Source organism: Pan paniscus, chromosome 22 (assembly GCF_029289425.2).
Source record: "Pan paniscus chromosome 22, NHGRI_mPanPan1-v2.0_pri, whole genome shotgun sequence".
In the NCBI taxonomy this organism is placed as follows: domain Eukaryota; kingdom Metazoa; phylum Chordata; class Mammalia; order Primates; family Hominidae; genus Pan; species Pan paniscus.
This window is the reverse complement of record NC_073271.2, coordinates 16,618,396-16,640,237: the sequence shown is the minus strand read 5'-3', so window position 1 is coordinate 16,640,237 and position 21,842 is coordinate 16,618,396.

The following is a 21,842-nucleotide window of genomic DNA, read 5'->3' as shown; positions in this document are numbered from 1 at the left end:
CATTAGTCTAGACAAGAATTTATGACTAAGTCCTCAAAAGTACAGGCAATAAAAATGAAACAAATAGGACTTACTTAAACTGAAAAAGCTCCTGCATAACAAAGGAAATAATCAACAGAGTGAACAGACAACCCGCAGAAAGCGAGAAAATATTTACTAACTGTATAGTCAACAGGGAGCTAATATTCAGAATCTACATGGAACTTAACAACCCAACAACAATGAGGAAAGAAATAATCTCATTAAAACGCGGGCAAAAGACATGAGCAGACATTTTTCAAAAGATACAAATGGCCAACAAGCAAATGAAGAAAAATGCTCAATACACTATTATCAGAGGCATGCAAATTAAAGCCACAATGAGATGTCATCTTACATTCATTAGAATGGCTATTACTAAAAAGAAAAAAATAGATGTTGGCTAGGATGCAGAAAAAAAGGGAATGCTTACACATTGTTGGTAAAACGTCAATTACTAGAATCTCTATAGTATGAAGATTTCTCAATGAACTAAAAATAGAACTACCATTCAATTCAGCAATCCCTCTGCTGGCTATCTATTAAAAGAAAAAAAATTAATATATCAAAAGAACACCAGTACTCATAAGTTTATCACAGTACTATTCACAATAGCAAAGATATGGAATCAATTTAAGTGTCCATTAATGGATGATTCGATAAAGAAAATATGGTATATGTACATAATGGAATACTATTCATTCATTACAGAGTGAATCATATCTTTTGCAGCAACATGGATAAAACTGGAGGTCACTATTGTGAGTGAAACTCTGACACAGAAAGACAAATCCACATGTTCTCACTTATAAGTGGGAGCCAAAACCTGGGTACACGTGGATTTAGAGTGTGGAATGATAGACAACGGAGATTTGGAAGGATGGGAAGGTGGGGGGTGGTTGGTGATGAGAAATTATGAAATGGGTACAATGTATGTTATTTGGGTGATTGATATCCTGAAAGCTGTGACTTCATGACTATGCAATTTATTCATGTAATAAAACCACACTTGTGCCCCATAAATTTATAAAAAAAGATTAAAAAGCAAAAAAGGAAGATTCTATAGATACTTTCAACTTTTCCCAATAATAACAGGTTTCATAGCTATAGTATAATTTCACAAAAAGATATTGACATTGATATAGTTAAGATATGGAATGATTCCCCATGATCCATTCTAATCTTTGTAAATTTTTATGTTTTGTCAGTTGATTGCAATAGATTACCATAAGAATTGCTACAATTATCACCTCAAATCTGATGGGCACATTTGTAATGATATTTTGAAAAAAATAATTAAAGATGCATTTATTAAAAATCCCCAAATTGTTAAAGTTGGGTAAAATAATAAAACAGAAGATAAAAACAGTGTACCCCATATGGCCTAATTTTTGCCAGAAATAAGATATTAAGTTTAAAATATTCTTTAGGAAAATAACATTTAAAAGTTATACAAAATAATTACAAACTGAAATGTTCACTTACAAAATACTGAAGTGATGTTTGTTATGTATTAATTAAATTTAGTAAATATTGTTAGGAAACCAAACCATGCTGTAATTCTTAGTTTTGATGCAGCAGTGGTTTAAAAAATGCTTTTAGAAAATAAATAAAACCAAATAAAATTTTAAAAGTATTTTTAGGCACCCTAAAAACTGTTATATCCCAGTCCATACAAAACTTTATAAACTCTATAAACACAAGGAACATTATTTTTAATTCATGTATTAGAAGACTTGATGAATGAACCACTAACAAATTAGCTATTAAGCAAATTGTTTTTTCTTTTGCAAATTGACCTATAGCCATTATACATAATTGCAAGAAATGCCTGTGTGTGATTGTGATAGTAATTTTATATTTGCTTATTCATGCAAACAATATTTACTAAGTATTTATGATGTGTTTACCACAGTGCAAATGTTGTAATACAAAGATATCTCCTTTGTTCTTGAAGGTTATATTTTATAAGGAGAAAGAGCCATGTTAACATATATTTTGCAATAAGCATGACATATACAATAAAATAAATACAGAACTGGGGAAGAGTGGATAATTCTGCCCCAACAGTAACTTCTTGCCTGGATATTCTAATTGGGAACTTGGTAGGTAGAGAATCATGGACAAGTTTGCCTGTAGTTATAAGAGGGTCTGATATTTTAGAAGAACATTATTTTATGTGTATGTGATCTCATGCTATAAATATCTCAGAGGGCAATTTCTTTGGCAGGGCAGCCTCTTCAGACAAGGAATAGGGGCCAACTTGTGGCAGGATAGGAGAGATAACTAGGAAGAACTCAAGAAATGTTTGAGGTAGTAGCCAGGTATATACTCATAGATACCATCAGGAGTGATAGAGTAGACATGTTAATTAAAGCAAAAATATAAGGATAGATACACTCCAGGTCATTTATTTAGTTGTTTGATTGAGTCTGTATTTCTAAATTGCCTGGTTGGTTTGGTATTGTTAACTAAAGATAACATTCAAAGGACAAGAACAACAGGTCAAAATTGAGTTGGGAAAGTTTGACATGACAGGGAGATTAATGGTAGGGATGTCTGTAGCCATTTGGAAATATCTGTAAGGAGTTCAAGAAGGAGGTTAGTTCTAAAAATGTAAATGCAGTGGTTGTATTTGTTTTCTATTGCTGCACAAAAAAAGTTAACCATAAACTTAGTGTGATGGCCAATTTCGTGTGTCAACATAACTGGGTTAATGAATGCCCGGATAGCTGTTAAAACATTTTTGGATGTGTCAGTGTGTTTCTGGAAGGGAGTAGCATGTGAAATAACAGGCTGAGTAAAGGGAAGCCATGCTCATCAATGTGTGCAGGCATCATCCAATCCACTGAGGGGCCAAATAGAACAAAAAGCAGAGGAAGGGAAATGGTTTATCTGTTTGAGCAGGAACATGGAACTTCTCCTGACACCAAACCTTATCGCTTCTGGTTCTTAGGCCTTTGGGACTGTACTGGGACTGTTTGTTTCTCTGGTTCTCAAGCCTTTTGATTTGAACTGAATTATACCACTGGCTTTCCCCATTCTCCACCTTAATAATGGCATATTGCAGGACGTCTCAGCCTCTGTAATCTCATGGGTCAATTACTGTATAAATAGTTTGTGTGTGTGTGTGTGTGTGTCTATGTGTATCTTATTGATTCTATTTCTCTGGAGAACATTGACTAATGCACTCAGTGACTTAAAGCAATGCCCATTTATTACCTTAAAAACTAAGTTATTACAACTTAGTTTTTATTGGTCAGAAGTCTGGGCAGGACCTAGCTGGTTTCTCTGAAAGGTCTCACCAAGATAAAAATCAAGGTGTCAACTAGGTTGCATTTGAATAGGGAAGGATTCCATTACAAGCTCTCTCAGGTTATTTGCAGAATTTATTTTCTTGCAGCTGTAGGTTCATGGATGCTTGGTGCTTTAAATCAAACAATATTGATAGAGAGTCTATTGCTTTGAGTCTGTAATCTCCAAGATAGCCTACGCACTCTTTAAAAAGTTCACTTGTTAAGGTTAGGCCTAAATAACTGGTTAGGAACCTTAATTACATCTGCAATATCACTTCAACTTTGCCATATTCATTTGCTTAGAAGAAAGTCAGAGATTTTGTCCATATTTAGTGGGAGAAGATTATATAACATTTTTTTTACTCCCTAAGTTCACCTTAACTAGTGTCCTTTACAATAGTTATCTACTGTAATTTATCAGGGGTAATTAGTGAGGATCCAAGTTAAATAGGAGAAGAGTAGCTAGAAAAACATCAATAAAAAAGTGTTCTTCATAAATGCCCATTACAAATATTAGATATTCATATGCAACTTTATAATGTTATATATTAATGCATATATTAACGGAGTTATACATTTTAGAACTGGAAATAGCCACATAGATATCCACATTTAATCTCATTTTTAAATTCAGTTTAGGCTGAAATTACCATGGAGTAAGGTAATAAAATTGTATCCATTTTATCTGCTAACTAAACTAAGTAACAAGGAGGGTGAGCAAATTGCCACAGGCTATACAATTATTTAGAAGTACAAACATAGGATATAAAATTTATTTTCTTGACAACATTACATTATTATTTCTATTAAAATCTTCAACAAATAGACGTATTTTAGGAAAACCTTTAATTTTGCAATTTTATAGAATTCTTACCCAGGTAGAAAAAGGCCTAAGATGAGGAAGGAAGCTGTAGTTTTTTGGTCTTTGATTCTGAGTGTTGTGTTAACTCATTATTAAAATTTTAGAAAAGCAGAAGTATATTATTCTTATTCTGAAAGTAAAGACTCAGAAGACACCTAGGACGATTCATTCTACTTTATTGAATAGAAATGAAAACTCACACATTTACTTGAAGTATGTATGGAATACTTATACTCAAGAGATTACACAAGTAACTTTGTAAAAATTTTTGAGAAGTGGAAAATATCTACCTCCAAACTTAGTAATCATTTTTGGCAAATATAAAAATCACCAGTCACTGCCACTGTAGTCCAAATAATCAGTCTACACTTGGATTTTCCATGCAGCGTTACAAAGTCAGGAAGTTGAAGATTTAACAACAAAAAAACAGGTGATATAAATACACTGAAGTACCTGATCCAAGATATAGCAAAGCATAAGATCAATAATCTAACTTATTACTATGGTACTATTTATTACTAAAGGGTTAGATACTACTACTGTCTAGAGTAGGATATGCTGATCTGAAACTATTTCTTTGAGCTCACAATTTTCTCTATCTTCTTTTAACTTTCCTCTTTAAATTATATGCAAATTGTATTGGTTTTCTATTTCTACCTGACAAATCACTGCAAATGTATAGTTAAAACAACACTCTTTAAATTTTTTCACAGTTTTGTGGGTCAGGAGTGTGGATATGGCTTAACTGTGCACTCCGCTCCTGATCTCACAAGGATATCATCACAATTTCTGTTTGTTGCATATTTCTCTGCAGCTTGGGTCACCTCTTCCAAATTCACCTGGTTGCTGGCAGAATTGACTTCCTTGTGGTTGTAGATTGTAGGCAGAAGTTCCTATTTTCTCACTGGCTGTCAGCCAGAGCCTACTCTCAGCTTTACAGGTTGCTCCCTGGTCTTTACTCCGAAGCCCCTTCACTGGTCCTTTCACAGGCCCCCTGAGAACATGGAACCTGCTTCTTCAAGGGCAGTGTTATGGTTCAGCTGTTTTTCCTGTACAAACCTCATATTAAGTTTTGATTTCCAATGTTGGAGGAGGGGCCAAATGGGAGATATTTGAGTCACAGGAGTGAATCCCTCATAAATAGATGAATGTCCTCCTTTAAGAGTAAGTTCTCATTCTATTAGTTTCTGAGAGAACTGGTTACTAAAAAAAGAGCCTGGCACCTTCCCCTGCTTCTCTTTTCTCTTCTCCCACCATGTGATCTCTGTTCTTGTTTGCCTTCTGCCATGAGTGGAAGCATTCTGAGGCCCTCAACAGATGCAGAAGCCCAATCTTGAACTTTCCAGTCATCAGAATCATGAACCAAGTAAATGCCTTTTTTTCTTTATAAATTACCAAGCCTCAGGTATTCTTTTATAGCAACAAAAGAAAAAGTGGACTAAGCCAATCAATCAGACAATCTTGCTGTTCTTTGGAGTCTCATTTCAGGAAAGCTCTGATCTCTTTTTAAAGGGCTCATCTGATTAAATAGGGCCTACTCTGTATAATCTTCCTCTTTATTAAGTTAAAGTCATTTCATTAAAGATCCTAATGACATCTGCAAAAATATTGCCAGAGTCTGTCGGCTCAAAGCTATGAGTTCCTACCTGCACTCAAGTGGAAAGGATTACACAAGAGTGTTCACAGCAGTGAGTGGTACTTGGGAGTCATCTTATAATTCCACCTATCACTCAGCTCCAATCCATTTCAAAGCTGTGCCCAAAGTAATCTTTTAAAAAATTCCAATTAAACAATATAAGGCTACTGCATCAAGTCTTTTAGTGATCCAACCTTGACTTAAAAATCAAGTCAAATTCGTAATATGGAAAGCCTCTTGATATCTTACATGTATGTCTCTAAATCCTCTGTCTTCCCAGCCTCTCCTGCTGTTGACTAATCCTTCTACCATGTTGAAGTCCTTACATTTGGGCATATTAATATTCATATTTCCTCAATCAGAGCAGGTTATATCTACTCCCACATTTTATGTATGGCAAAGATTCATAGGGGAGTTTATTTCTGAATCTGTATTTAAAACCTGGTAACTGAACATACGTTTGAGGCAAGTCCAAGTCTCCCTTGATCAATGGTATAGTCTATACACCAAAAATATTTATTCCATTTTATCCACTCAATTAACATATTCTGAAGAAATAATGGAATATTTGATTTTTTTTTGTTAATGGTCCATTATGGGGCCTTTTTGTCCCCTTGATATAAATGTCTCTTTTGTTCCAATCTGCTTTATCTCCTACTTTGTTCTTATCTATACCAGTTCTTTCCTAATTCCCTGTTTCTCTCCTCCTACCTTTACCTCTCTAATCTCTACCACCCCAAATAAATATTTAATTAATATACCTATAATAACAATTATAATAATATTAGGAAATTTTAACCTCACCAATCTTTTAAATTAATCCACATTAATGCCAATATTTTACATACAGAATAAACTCCAACTTTATTTTTTTTAATGTTGTGAGAACTGCAAAAAAGTTATGAGCAATCCTCATAGAGCAAACTGGTTTTTTCTTGTTTTTTTTTTTGTTTTTTGTTTTTTTGAGAAGACAAAACCAAGACAGTAACCAAAAATATCTGTCTTTTCTTTCCATTGTATTACACTGCAGAAATTATGTTTGCCATTTCAACAACACAGCATATATTCCCCAACTTGTCTGTAAAATGAAGTAATGGCTACTTTTCTTTTAGTTGTGAATAATTGATTTTAGTTCGTAAAAGTTTTTTAAGTGTTGAAATGTTTGTTTCTACATGACTTCAGATAATAATTTGAGAAACCCCAGCTCCAGATTTTCTAGAAGAATGTTGAAAATAAATTTAGATGAACTAAGTAGCAATTTTAAGAGTCAATTATGTGATGTTTGGAAAAATGAATGAATGCTAACTGGGTCCGCTCTGAAGGAAACAACCTAGTGTCCAATGCACATTACATGACATATAAATACTAAACATTTTCAAAGCTTTAGAAGCTCTTGGACCATGCATTTTTTATTTGATAATTCTTAGTTTTGTAAAACTGTATAAAATTTAAACTTAAATTGTTAGAATTTGGGGCTTATTTACTTTTAAAATTCAAACTGATAGAATTTATTGATGATAAATATCTAGTAATCACTACTCAAAATAAATGAACTATTTAGTAAATTGCCAAAGATCTTTTATTTTTTTAAACTGAGGAGACAGATTCAAGTTGCCCTAAATGCATTCTCCCTAAAGATCTGCTTTTTTATAAAATAAAAATATTACATACTTCCTCCTAAAATACAGATCTTGACAATATTGTCATCATAATCAATGTCCTTGACTTTCCATTCATTCTTTATTTCAACAACAAAGTAACAATTTTAGGTCTCAAATGCCAATGTGTCTTTAAGTGAGCAGACATAGAGTTGCATGAACAAAAGAGCAGAATGGTCTGCTTCTTCTTTACACATTTAAATATACGTAGTCTCTCTCTCTCTATCTCTCTCTCTCACTCTCTCTCTCTCTCCACACTGGATGTATTTATGAAACAATGTAGCCAATTTAATTTAGCTATATAGTATCACAAAATAATAAAACTATTTTACTAACTTCATGGGCTTTACTCTCTGTGGATATTTTCTCACTAATGTTTACACTGAAATAGATTTTTGTCATATGCCCTGAAGAACATGAGTTATTTTGTTAAAAGCAGACTTAGATGCTTCATTTTCTTTCATAAAGTTAAAACAAATCCTATAATTAGGATATCAACAAATTAAGTGTTAGAAATCTGCTATTAATATAATTATGGTTTTTACTTGCTACTAAAATGGTATTATGCTCGGATATAGCTAATTAACTAAGCATCTGTTTTTAAATTAACCATTATCACCTGTTGTTTAATTAGATTCAGGGTTAAGAATTTAGACTTTGACAATTTAGTCAATTTGGAGTTAATTCTTCACTCTGCTTCTCCAGTTCCAATTGTATTCACCATCTTTTCACTATTCAATATCTAAGTTTATTTGTGACTTGTGTCTGTGGCCCTTGAGAGTGGGTGTGATAACTTTTATACCACCAAGCTCACCTTAATTAGTATTATCCAAACATTCTCATTAGAATTTCTATTTCTCTTCACTAAAAATGTCAAGTGGCCCCTTGATTATCAGAATTGACCAAGCCTGTCCATCTTACTTGTTTCTTCTTCAGAATTCAGGAGGGAACTCAAAGGTCATCTTGGCTGTCTCATAGCAAAAAGCAATCCCTGTCAGTCTTCTAATAAAGTAGACAAAACTTACTGAAAATGCTCGGGTAAACAGATTGCCAATTTAGCACTTTGAGTTTGTCAGGTCACTTGATTCGTGCTAAATAATTAAGTTCTTGTAGTTCTAATATTATGCTTTTAGAATGTTATAATAGTAATTTTCCAATCTAATTTCTTAAGATCCTTTTATAGACAGACGGTCTCTTAAAAATTGTAATGCACTGACAAAATTAATTATATAACTAATTCCAAATTATCAGTTATGTCTCAATTTACTCACAGTGATTGAAACAAATTAATTTACTATGAAGATAATGTAACATGACTTGAAGACATATTTGCTTAAATTTTATAACACATAGGAAAGTATGGTGGAGAATAATGGAATTTTATACCTAATTCCTCTTTCTTTTTAATTTAGTCACTACATACATTATGCGTGACTATTTTATTTCTATCTTTGTACAAATATTTTTAGAATGATATATTTGAATATATAAATTACAGCCTTGCTAGACATTTGAAATATTTATATTAGTTGATAATGTTATTTAAATAATCTTTTATAAATGTAATTTGATTGGTTATAAAGAAGTAAGAAGCCAAAAAATATCACTTATGGGCATTTAGAATACATAAGCTAAGCCAATTCATAAAAGGGCAATGCCATAAAAGATTTAAGTTTATTTCAGCCTTTTGAATATAGAAATACACTTATTAAACAATTTATTTGAGGTCCCAACTGATGTCTATACCATCATCTTCATATTTAAACTCTTCTCTAAGAACACATGAATGATACTGCATGTCAATATCTGCTTTTGTGTCCTCAAAAAGGACATCATCAAACGTTGCACAGCTCATAGAAGTAAACAACTCATGTTGTGTAACACAATTTTTAATTTTATATAATTATGAAAGACAATGTATTCCTTCTAAAAGAAAAACATATTATAATTGCACAAGTGATATTTGGAAAGATATGATGGGTTTAAATACTATTTGTACTGTTCATGATGGAGTATGAAAGAATATTTTATGTAATATATCAAGTGAGTGTTTGCAATCTCAGTAGAGAAACTAAGGATCAGAATCAGACAGATCTATAACTGCCCTCTGACTTCAAAGCTGCTCCTTCCAGGTTAAGGTTTATATGCTAGACAGAGAAGGTCAAGAAAGTCTGAACTATTTTTGGCACTGTTACTAAACTACATGACTAACAAGGCAGTTTCTGAGACTATAAATATGACATTCTTTCAAGAACATAGGATTTATTTTAAGTGGAGCAGATAAAATACACCAATGACATATTTTATGAATGGCTTTGTGCATCCCTAGTGGCTGTGTCAGTGATTTCTGTCATACTCTTTACATTGCCTCAATAATACTCCTCTGATACTTGGTGTGTTCATGTTGGAAAACCACTGTCTTTGATTGCTTTATATTTTAAAATCAGAAGTGTTAATTTAAAACATTTCTTTGACAATTTTTTATTTATTCTGAGACATGTTTAAGTAGCATCTCAAAATGGTATTTTGCTAGACTTAACAGTATCTTATAAAAGACACAGTAAAGGAATTTAGCCTTGCGATAGCACCACAGATGTTGTCACTTACTGGGGCAACGTCATATTTCTCACCTTTCAGGTAAGTGTGCTACCAGGTTTAGAATTTTATATGAAAGGTAAAACCATATTTTTGTCAAAATTATAATGTTTCTTCTCTATGCTAGACAAAAATTAAATATCCTATTTGTCATTTATAGAAAAAAACTGGAAACAAATTGTCAACCAATATATTTGGATGCTGTTTTTTTGAAAAACACAAAACAACATTAAGTGCTAAAGAAACACAATTTGTAAGCAAGCATTCTTTTTTTTATTATTATTATACTTTAAGTTTTAGGGTACATGTGCACAATGTGCAGGTTAGTTATATATGTATGCATGTGCCATGCTGGTGTGCTGCACCCATTAACTCATCATTTAGCATTAGGTATATCTCCTAATGCTATCCCTCCCCCCACCCCACAACAGTCCCCAGAGTGTGATGTTCCCCTTCCTGTGTCCATGTGTTCTCATTGTTCAATTTCCACCTATGAGTGAAAATATGCGGTGTTTGCATTCTTATACTTTTCTGAGACTGGATCTGCACATGCACATGCACACATAAACATACAGGGATAAAAGGCACAGAATTCTTTTTTTTTTTTTTTTTTTTTGAGACAGAGTCTCGCTCTGTTGCCCAGACTGGAGTGCAGTGGTGCAATCTCGGCTCACTGCAACCTCTGCTTCCTGGGTTCAAGTGATTCTCTTGTCTCAGCCTCCTAAGTAGCTGGGACTACAGGCGCATGCCAGCAAGCCCAGCTAATTTTTGTATTTTTAGTAAAGACAGAGTTTCACCATGTTAGCCAGGCTGGTCTCAGACTCCTGACGTCAGGTGATCCGCCCACCTTGGCCTCCCAAAGTGCTGGGATTACAGGTGTGAGCCACTGTGCCCGGCCAGGCACAGAATTCTTTCAGGTAATCAAAGATTGTGAGTTTAACAATTGGCTGATATTTTTACAATTTCTTATCTATTTCTGAAATGCAACTATATTTAGCTAGACCAAATTCATTATTTTTTAATTATTGGAATAAATTATTCATATATATGTGTGTGTGTATATATATATATAGATGTGTGTATATATAGATGTGTGTATGTAACCTAAACATTTTTAAAGCTGAAAACATTACTTCATGGCAAGCCATACAATATAAATGCTCAGTTTTTAAAATTTTTTTAACTTTTTGATTATTATCCTTATTTTGATATACAATGATTACAATATTATTTACACGTGAGTGTTTTGTCACATATAAAAAACTGTATAATTATTGAGGTTACAAACCATGTAGCCTATTTCACACTTTATTTATAATCTATCATCTGTCTATCATCTGTCTATATTTGAATGATTAGATTATTATTTTGATAATATTGTTCTGACAGGTAACAAAGAAAATTTAGAAGACAAGTAAATTTTGGAATACTAAGGATATTGTGCATGCAATTAATATGATTATTTTTTAAGTGATGTGATCAGTCCACTTCAAGAAAAGACAAATGATTGAATTCAAAATATTTATGCAGACTGGAAATACTTGTATCAACTGTCAGATTCAATGGTTCTCAAATTTTTGCATGAATCATAATTACTTGGAGAATTTGCTAAAAACCCAAATTGCTGCAGAGTTTTTGATTCAGTAAGAGCTGCCTGGGACCCAGGAATTTGTTTCTGACAAGTTCCCAGGATGCTAATGCTACTGCTCTGGAGGTCACACTTTGACAGCCTCTGTTCTTAACCTCACTTCTATCAATGATGAAACTTCTCTCTAAGCTAATGAAAAATAGTCTAATAATTATATTATAGCTAATATTTACTGAGAAATTTTAATACTCACTGTACTGTTTGTCAGGATTATGTAATATAATCTTAATTATAATCTGTTGAAGTAGGTAACATTTTTTAATTAATGTATTTTTAGATTTCAATTGTTTTGGGAGTACTAGTGGTATTTGGTTACATGGGTCAATTATATAGTGCTGAATTCTGAGATTTCAATGCATCTATCATCTGAGTAGTGTACATTGCATACAATATGTAGTTCTTTTTTTATCGCATATACTCCCTCTCACCCTTCTCCCTTGGAGACTCCAAGGTCCGTTATATCACTCTATATGCCTTTGTATACTCATAACTTGGCTCCCACTTATAAGTGAGAACATATGGTGTTTGATTTTCCATTCGTGAGTTACTTCACTTAGAATAATGACCTCCAGCTCCAACCAAGTTGCTGCAAAATAACATTATTTTATTCCATTTATGGCTGAGTAATATGCCACCGTGTATATATACCACATTTTCTTTATCCAGTCATTGAGTGATGGACACTTTGGCTGGTTCCATATTTTTGTAATTGTGAATTAGGCTGTAGTATACATACATGTGCATGTGTCTTTTTCACATAACCACTTATTTTCCTTTGGGTAGATGCCCAGTACTGGAATTGCTGAATTGAATGGTAGATCTACTTTTAGCTCTTCAAAGAATCTTCATACTGTTTTCCATAGAGGTTGTACTAATTTATCTTCCCACCAGTAGTGTATAAGTGTTCCCCTTTCACCACATCCATGCCAACATCTATTGTTTTTTGACTTTTCAATAATGACCATTCTTGCAGGAGTAAGGTGGACTCTCTTATGGTTTTAATTAGCATTTCCCTGATGATTACTGATGTTGAGCATTTTTTCATATGATTGTTGGCCATTTGTATATCTTCTTTCAGGCTATTTATGTCATTTGCCCACTTTTTGATGGAAAGATTTATTTTTTTATTGCTGATTTGTTTGAGTCCTTGTATATTCTGGATAGTAGTCCTTTGCCGGATGTATAGGTTTCAAATATTTTATTCCATGCTGTGAGTTGTTTGTTTACTTTGATGATTATTTCTTTTGCTGTGCAGAAGATTTTTAATTTAATCAGATCTCATATATTTATTTTTGTTTTCCTTGCATTTGCTTTTGTGATTTTAGTCATAAATTCTTTGCCGAAGCCAATGTCCAGAGGAGTTTTTCCTAGGTTTTCTTCTAGAAATTTTATGGTTTCAGGTCTTACATTTAAGTCTCTGATACATCTTGAGTAGATTTTAGTATGAGGTGAGAGACAGGGATCCAGTTTCATTCTCCTGCATGTGACTTGCCAGTTTTCCCATCATCACTTATTAAATAAAGCGTACTTTCCTCAATTTACGTTTTTGAATTCTTTGTTGAAGATCAGTTGGTTCTAAGTATTTAGCTTTATTTCTGGGTTCTCTAATCTGTTCCAGTTCTCTATGTGCCTACTTTTATGCCAGTACCATGCTGTTTTGGTAAATATAGCCTTGAAGTAAAACTTGAAGTCCAGTAACTTGATGCCTCCAGAGTTGTTCTTTTTGCTTGGGATTTCTTTGTCTATCCAGGCTCCTTTTTGGTTCCATATGAACTTTAAGAATGTTTTTTCTAATTCTTGAAAAAATAATGTGGTTTTTAAAATGGGAATTGCATTGAATCTTTAGATTGCTTTGGGCAGTGTGGTCACTTATACAATACTGATTCTTCCAATCCATGGGCATGAGATGTGTTTTTATTTGTTTGTGTCATCTATAATTTACTTCAGCAGTGTTTTGTAGTTCTCCTTGTAGAGATCTTTCACTGTCTTGGTTAAATATATTCCTATGTATTTAATATTTTTTGCAATTGTTGTAAAGCAAATTGAGTTATTGATTTGATTCTCAGCTTGGTTGTTGGTGATGTACAGCAATGCTACTGATTTGTGTGCATTGATCTTGGAACCTTACACATTGCTGAATTTGTTTATCAGATCTTGGAGTCTTTTGGATGAGTCCTTAGTTCTTTATAGGTATACAATTATATCAGCAGTGAACCATGATAGTTTGATTTCCACTTTTCCTATTTGGATGTCCTTTCTTTCTTTCTCTTGCCTGATTGTTCAGAATAGGACTTCCAGTACTATGTTGAATAGAAGTGGTGTCCTTTCTTTCTTTCTCTTGCCTGATTGTTCAGAATAGGACTTCCAGTACCTGACTTCAAACTATACTACAAGGCAACAGTAACCAAAACAGCATGGTACTGGTACCAAAACAGAGATATGGAGAATGGAACAGAACAGTGCCCGCAGAAATAATATCACACATCTACAACCATCTGATCTTTGACAAACCTGACAGAAACAAGAAATGCGTAAAGGATTCCTTATTTAATAAATGGTGCTGGGAAAACTGGCTAGCCATATGTAGAAAGCTGAAACTAGATCCCTTACACCTTATACAAAAATTAATTCAAGATGGATTAAAGACTTAAATGTTAGACCTAAAACCATAAAAACCCTAGAAGAAAACCTAGGCAATACCATTCAGGACATAGGCATGGGCAAGGACTTCATGTCTAAAACATCAAAAGCTATGGCAACAAAAGCCAATATTGATAAATGGGATCTAATTAAACTAAAGAGCTTCTGCACAGCAAAAGAAACTACCATCAGACTGAACAGGCAACCTATAGAATGGGAGAAAATTTTTGCAATCTACTCATCTGACAAAGGGCTAATATCCAGAATCTACAATGAACTCAAACAAATTTACAAGAAAAAAACAAATGACCCCATCAAAAAGTGGGTGAAGGATACGAACAGACGCTTCTCAAAAGAAGACATTTATGCAGCCAAAAAACACATGAAAAAATGCTCATCATCACTGGCCATCAGAGAAATGCAAAACAAAACCACAATGAGATACCATCTCACACAGTTAGAATGGCGATCATTAAAAAGTCAGGAAACAACAGGTGCTGGAGAGGATGTGGAGAAATAGGAACACTTTTACTCTGTTGGTGGGACTATAACCTAGTTCAATCGTTGTGGAAGACAGTGTGGCAATTCCTCAAGGGTCTAGAACTGGAAATACCCTTTGACCCAGCCATCCCATTACTGGGTATATACCCAAAGGATTATAAATTATGCTGCTATAAAGACACATGCACAGTATGTTTACTGCAGCACTATTCACAATAGCAAAGACTTGGAACCAACCCAAATGTCCATCAATGATACACTGGATTAAGAAAATGTGGCACATATACACCATAGAAAACTATGCAGCCATAAACAATGATGAGTTCATGTCCTCTGTAGGGAAATGGATGAAGCTGGAAACTATCATTCTCAGCAAACTATCACAAGAACAAAAAACCAAACACCGCATGTTCTCACTCATAGGTGGTAACTGAACAATGAGAACACTTGGACACAGGAAGGGGAACATCCCACATTGGGGTCTGTTGTGGGGTGAGGGGATGGGGGAGGGATAGCATTCGGAGATATACCAAATGTAAATGACGAGTTAATGGGTGCAGCACACCAACATGGCACATGTATACCTATTTAACAAACCTGCACATTGTACACATGTACCCTAGAGCTTAAAGTATAATTTAAAAAAAAAGAAAAAAAAGAAGTGGTGAAAGTGGGCATCCCTGTCTTCTTCCAGTTCTCGGGGAGAATGTTTTCAACTTTTATCTATCCAGTAATAATGTTGGCTGTGGGTTTGTCATATATGTCTTTCAATAATTTGAGGTAAGTCCCTTCTAGGCCCAGTTTCTTGAGCATTTTTATCTTAAAGAGATCCTGGATCTTATCAAATGTTTTTTCTGCATCTATTGAGATGATCATATGGTTTCTGTTTTTCATTCTGTTTATATAATATATCACGTTGATTGACTTGCATATATTAAACTATCCCTGTATCCCTGGGATGAAACCCATTTGATCATTGTATATATCTTCTTGATGTGTTATTGGATTTGGTTAGTTAGTACTTTGTTGAGGATTTTGCATCTATGTTCATCAGGAATATTAGTCTATAGTTTTCCTTTTTGGTTAGGTCCTTTCCTAGTTTTGGTGTCAGGGTGATACCGGCTTAATAGAAAGATTTAAAGAGGATTCCCTCTTTGTCTACCTTTTGGAATAATTTCAGTAGGGTTGGTATCAAATCTTCTTTGAATGCCTGGTAGAAATGATCCGTGATGCCACCTGGCCTTGGGCATTTTTGTTGTTGACAATTTTTCCTTATTACTGATTCAACCTTGCTGCTTACCTTTGCTCTGTTCAGGATTTCTATTTCTTCCTGGTTTAATGCACACAAATAGAAAACCTAGAATAAATGGATAAATTCCTGGAAACTTACAACTCTCCTAATCTAGGCTTTCCTCAAAGTTTTCTAGTTTGCATGCATACAGGTGTTTATAATAATCTCAAATGATATTTTGTACTTCTGTAGGGTCAGTTGTAACGTCCCCAGTTGCATTACCTTTTTTTTTTTTTCCAGAGCCTGAGTGCAAGTTTATTAAAAAGCTTTAGAATAATAAGGAAAGGAGAGAAAAGAAGGAAAGTACAACTTGGAAGAGGGTCAAGCAGGTGACTTTAGAAACCATGTGCTTCCAGTTTCATTTCTAATTGAGCTTATTTGAATCTTCTCTCTTCTCTTCTTGGTTAATCTAGCTAATGATGTATAAGTTTTTTATTCTCTCAACCAACTTTTTGTTTCATCGGTATTTTGAATTTGCTCATTTCTTTGTATTCATCTTTCTTTCTTTTTTTCTGATTGGGTTAATTCAAAACCCTTGTCTCTGAGTGTATTAGTCTGTTCTTATGCTTCTATGAACGTCCCAAGACTGGGTAATTTATAAAGGGAAGAGATCTAATTAGCTTACAGTTTTGCATGGCTGGGAAGGCCTCAGGAAATTAACAATCATGGTGGAAGGTGAAGGGGAAGAAAGGCAACTTCTTCACAGGGCGGCAGGAAGGAGAAATGCCAAGCAAAGGAGAAATAGCCCCTATAAAACCATCACGTCTTGTGAAAACTCACTCAGTATCAAGAGAACAGCATAAGGGTAACAGCCCCCATGATTTAGTTTTTTCCCACTGGTCCTTGCCATACTCGTGGGGATTACAGAAACTACAATTCAAGATGAGATTTGGATGTGGACACAGCCAAACCATATCAGTGAGCTATGAAATTTTTTCTTCTTCCCTTTGTAGTCCACTGTTGAAACTTTTCCCTCCATTTTGTAATTCCCTAAGTGTACCTTTCATTTCCAGAAGTTCTGATTTGCATTTCTTTAAGATATCTATCTCTTTAGAAAAGTTTTTATCTGTATCCTAAAATTTTTAAAAATTTCTTTATGTTGGTTTTCACCTTTCTCTGATACCTCCTGGAATAGCTTAATAATCAAATTTTTGAATTTTTAAAATTTGGTGTTTCAAAAGGTTTGTCTTGGTTTGGATCCATTGCTGGGGGCAGCTAGTGTGATATTTTGGGCAGGTTATAGCACCTTATTTTGTCATAGCACCAGAAATATCTTTCTGATTTCTTATTTGGATAGATTATTTCTTCTAATTATACTTGAATTTATTTTTTATTTGACTGTTTCTTTAATTTCTTTTTTCTTCCTGAAGGATGTTTATTGTTTCTTCTAGACTAATTCAGGTCTTGGTGCTCTCAGGAGTGAAGAGTTTGTATGATTTCCTCAGTTATAGAGAGTCTTTGTCTGATGGCTTTCTTGGCTCTGGTTGTAGCAGCAGTGTGCTCAGTGTGTGAACAAGTTCACTGTCTCCTCTAGGGTTGGAATGGCAGAAGTCTCTTGAAGCTTATCTTATTCCTCTGTAGTGTGTGCATTTCTTTCTTTCTTTATTTTCTCCTAGTATTTTATTGACTTGGTTGAATACCTCAGGCTTCAGGCCAAAAGAGGAGGTGCCCCAGGTAAAAACCTGCTGTGGCTAAAGCAGGTGGGTAATGCAGTACCCAATGGCTGGCAGAGGTCCCAGCCTTGACATAGGTGGCTGGGGGAGCTCTCAGTGAAATACACTGAGATCTTATCAGATAGAAGGATTGGAGCCAACTCAGCTCCCAGGAAAGTTACTCACTTCCCAAATACACTCTTGAACGAGTGTTCCAGCTATTCAGATTAGACAAGCACCTCTTTTCATCTTCAGGAATGTTTATGTTCTAAATAGAGAGGAATTGTGACTCTATTTCCCATGCAGGCCTGGACCTGGAGGGTGCTCCTTCTGTGGGAATGCAGTCACCCTGCAGTTCCAGAAAGGCTGTCTATGGGTCTACCTTTGATGAGTGACATGGTTTGGCTCTTCTGATTGGTGGTTTTGGGACCTAGAAGCAGTCAGCGGTGCTCAGAAGCAGCCGCAGATCTGGGATTCCACTGGCACTGAAGTTGCAGAAAGGTCGTTGTTGGTGGGAAGCACAGGCTAGGCAGGGAGGGGCTGCAGTGTAAAAAAAAAAAAAAAAAAAAAAAACAGCGATGTGAAGAAAAGTAAATTCTGTGAAGCTGATGGCTGCAGTGACCTTCAAAGAGAAGCAGAAAATTGGTACCAGAAGTTTGGGGCACTGCTATAAGATGCCTGAAATGTGGAAGTGGCTTTGGAAGCAGAGATTGGAACAGTTTGGAGGGCTCGGAAAAAGGCAAGAAGATGTGCGGAAGTTTGGAACTCTTTAGAGACTTGTTTAATGGCTGTAACCAAAATGCTGATAGTGATATTAGCATTCAGTCCATGCTGAAGTGGTCTCAGATGGAGAGGAGGAACTTATTGGGAACTAGAGCAAAGGTGACTCTTGCTATGCCTTAGCAAAGAGACTAGTGGCATTTTGTCCCTGCCCCAGAGATCTGTGGAACTATGAACTTGCAAGAGATAATTAGGGTACCTGTCAAAAAAATTTCTAAGCAGCAAAGCATTCAAGATGTGACCCGGCTTCTTCTGAAAGCATATAGTCATATGCATTCACAAAGAGATTGTCTGAAATGGTACTTATGTTTACAAGGGAGGCAGAGTACAAAAGTTTGGAAAATTTGCATCCCGACCACGTGGTAGAAAAGAAAAACCCACTTTCTGGGAAGAAATTAAAGTCTCTGGCTGCAGATATTTGCATAAATAAAGAATAGCCAAATGTTAAGAGCCAAGACAATGGGGTAAATGTCTCCAGGGCATTTCAGAGATCTTCATGCCATCCCCTCCCATCACAGGCCCAGAGGCCTAGGAGGGAAAAATTGTTTCATGGGCTGGGGCACAGAGATCTGTGGAACTATGAAGTTCCTGTCCCAGAGATCTGTGGAACTATGAATTTGAAAGAGATAATTAGAGTATCTGTCAAAAAAAAAAAAGAATTTTAAGCAGCAAAGCATTCAAGGTGTGACCTGGCTTCTTCTGAAAGTGTATAGTCATATGCATTCACAAAGAAATGGTCTGAAATGGAATTTATGTTTAAAAGGGAGCCAGAGCAGAGACTGGCTAAAAGAAACCAAAGTACAGCTTGAGCTGCTGCTTCAGAGGGTGCAAGGCCTTGCCAGCTTCCATGTGATGTGGAGCCTGTGGGTGTGCAGAAGGCAAGAATTGTAGTTTAGGAACCTCCACCTAAGTTTGAGAAGATGTATGGAAACACCTGGATGTCCAGGCAGAAGTCTGCTGCAGGAGTGGAGCCCTGGTAGAGAAACTCTACTAGGACAATGCAGAGGGGAAATGTGGGGTTGGCACCCCCACACAGAGTCCCCACTGGGGTACTGCCTAGTAGAGCCGTGAGAAGAAAGTCACCTTCTTCCAGACTCCAGAATGATAGATTCATCAATAGCTTGCACTGTGCACCTGGAAAAGCAGCAAACACTTAACACCAGGCTGTGAAAGCAGCTGCAGGGGCTGTACACTACAGAGCCACAAGGGCAGGGCTGCCCAAGGCCTTGGGAGCCCACGTCTTGCATCAGTGTGCCCTGGATGTGAGACATGGAGTCAAAGGAAATTATTTTGGAGCTTTAAGATTTAATGACTCTCCCATTGAGTTTCAGACTTGCACAAGGCCTGTAGCCCCTTTGTTTTGGCCAATTTTTCCCATTTGAAATGAGAGCATTTACCTAATGCCTTTACCCACGTTGTTATCTTGGAAGTAACTAACTTGCTTTTGATTTTACGTGTTCATAGATGATAGACTCTTGCCTTGTTGCAGATGAGATTTTGGACTTGGGCTTTTGAGTTAATGCTGGAATGCGTTAAGACTTCAGGGGACTCTTGGGAAGGCATGACTGTGTTTTGAAATGTGAGAATGACATGAGAGTTTTGATGGCCAGGGGTGGAATGATATGGTTTGACTCCGTATGCTCACCCAAATCTCATCTTGAATTATAATTCTCATGTATTGAGGGAGGTACCTGGTGAGAGGTGATTGGAGCATGGGGGTGGTTTCTCTCATGCTGTTCTTATGATAGTGAATGAGTTTTCATGAGATCTGATGGTTTAAAAGTGTTTTCCAGTTCTCCCCTCACTCTCGCTGTCTCTTGCCACCCTGTAAGACATGCCTTGCTTCTCCTTTACCTTCCACCATAACTGTAAGTTTCCTGAGGTCTCCCCTGTATATGGAACTGTGAGTAAATTAAACCTCTTTTCTTTATAAACTACCCAATCTCAGATAGTTTTTTACAGCCATGTGCAAACAGACTAATACACTGAGCTTCCATAAGAAGAGCCCCAGATGTGTCTGCAGTGGTAAACAAGGGGGGAAAGAAGTCCCCTTCTCCAAGACTCTTTGCAAACACCAGAGCTGCCTGTCTGTTGGAGTCGAACCATAGATTTTCGGTGCTGAGCCCAGCATTACAATGGCTTCTTTGCTGAAAGAAACCCTGTCAGCAGAGAGATCTGGACTTCAAGCCTGCTGTTTGAGTTCTTTTGTCCCACGAGGTGTCCCCTTGATGTGGTACACTCCTTGTTCTTCTAGAAGTAGGAGTCCCTGAAAGCCAGGCTACTGTATATGCTGTGTTCCTCTGGGATTACCTACACAGTGTGGCTGCCACATTCCAGGCTGTTGATGGAGAACACCTGCAAGTAATGAACAGGTCACCTGGACAGACTCAGAACCTCTTGGTTAGCCAGGCTGCTGCAGGCAATGGTGATAGCTGAGGTCATGCACAAGTTTTCCCCTTCCTGGGTACAGTGTTATTCTATCTGTTGATGCTATAATGGACTGTGTCAGTTGGCTTCCAGTCAGGAGGTGGTGCTTGGAAAAGTGCATCAGCTGTCAGAGTAGCATTGGAATTTGTGCTTGCCTTAAGCTACCATGGCCGGTATAGGAGCAAAGCCAGCTGGGGGATGGGTCAGGCAGGTCTATTCTCTGAATCTCTGCATGTGGAGCAAACCAAGGCCCCTGTTGCTGTTGGGTGGGAGGGTAGTTTTCTGCCAACTGGGGTAATGTTACAGAGAGGAGTGTAACTGCCTCTGCTGCAAAGAATAGTTCATACAGAGAGTGGGGAGTAACATGATGCAGCAAACCCTACCCAGCTCCTATGCGCTGGGAAGGACAGATCTCACACCCATAGTTTTCTGGTGGCAGGAGTGGGCTACATTCCAGGTCATCTAAGCTCAGAACTCAAAACTGCTCCGGACCATCTACCTTCCTATGAAGACAAGAACTACGGCCTTCTGGCCACATCCCTTCCAGTTCTCCCACACAGCCTGGGTGCCCAGCTCCTGCGCTTATGGCTGTAACACACTTCCCACTTGCCTGCACCCTACAACCCTGCCTGTCCCGGCTCTGGCTAAGGGAGTTCTTCCCCACTTGAGGTTATATCGCAAAATTCATTCGGGTTGGCAGACTTCATGAGGTCCCCTGTGAGGCAGAATAAGGAACGATTTCCCTTCGTCTGTGCTGGAGACTGGAAATTAACACAAGTCTCCTCCCACTGCTATTCCTACTTTTATCTTCCTTGCTGCCACCTAAATCAGTTCCAGT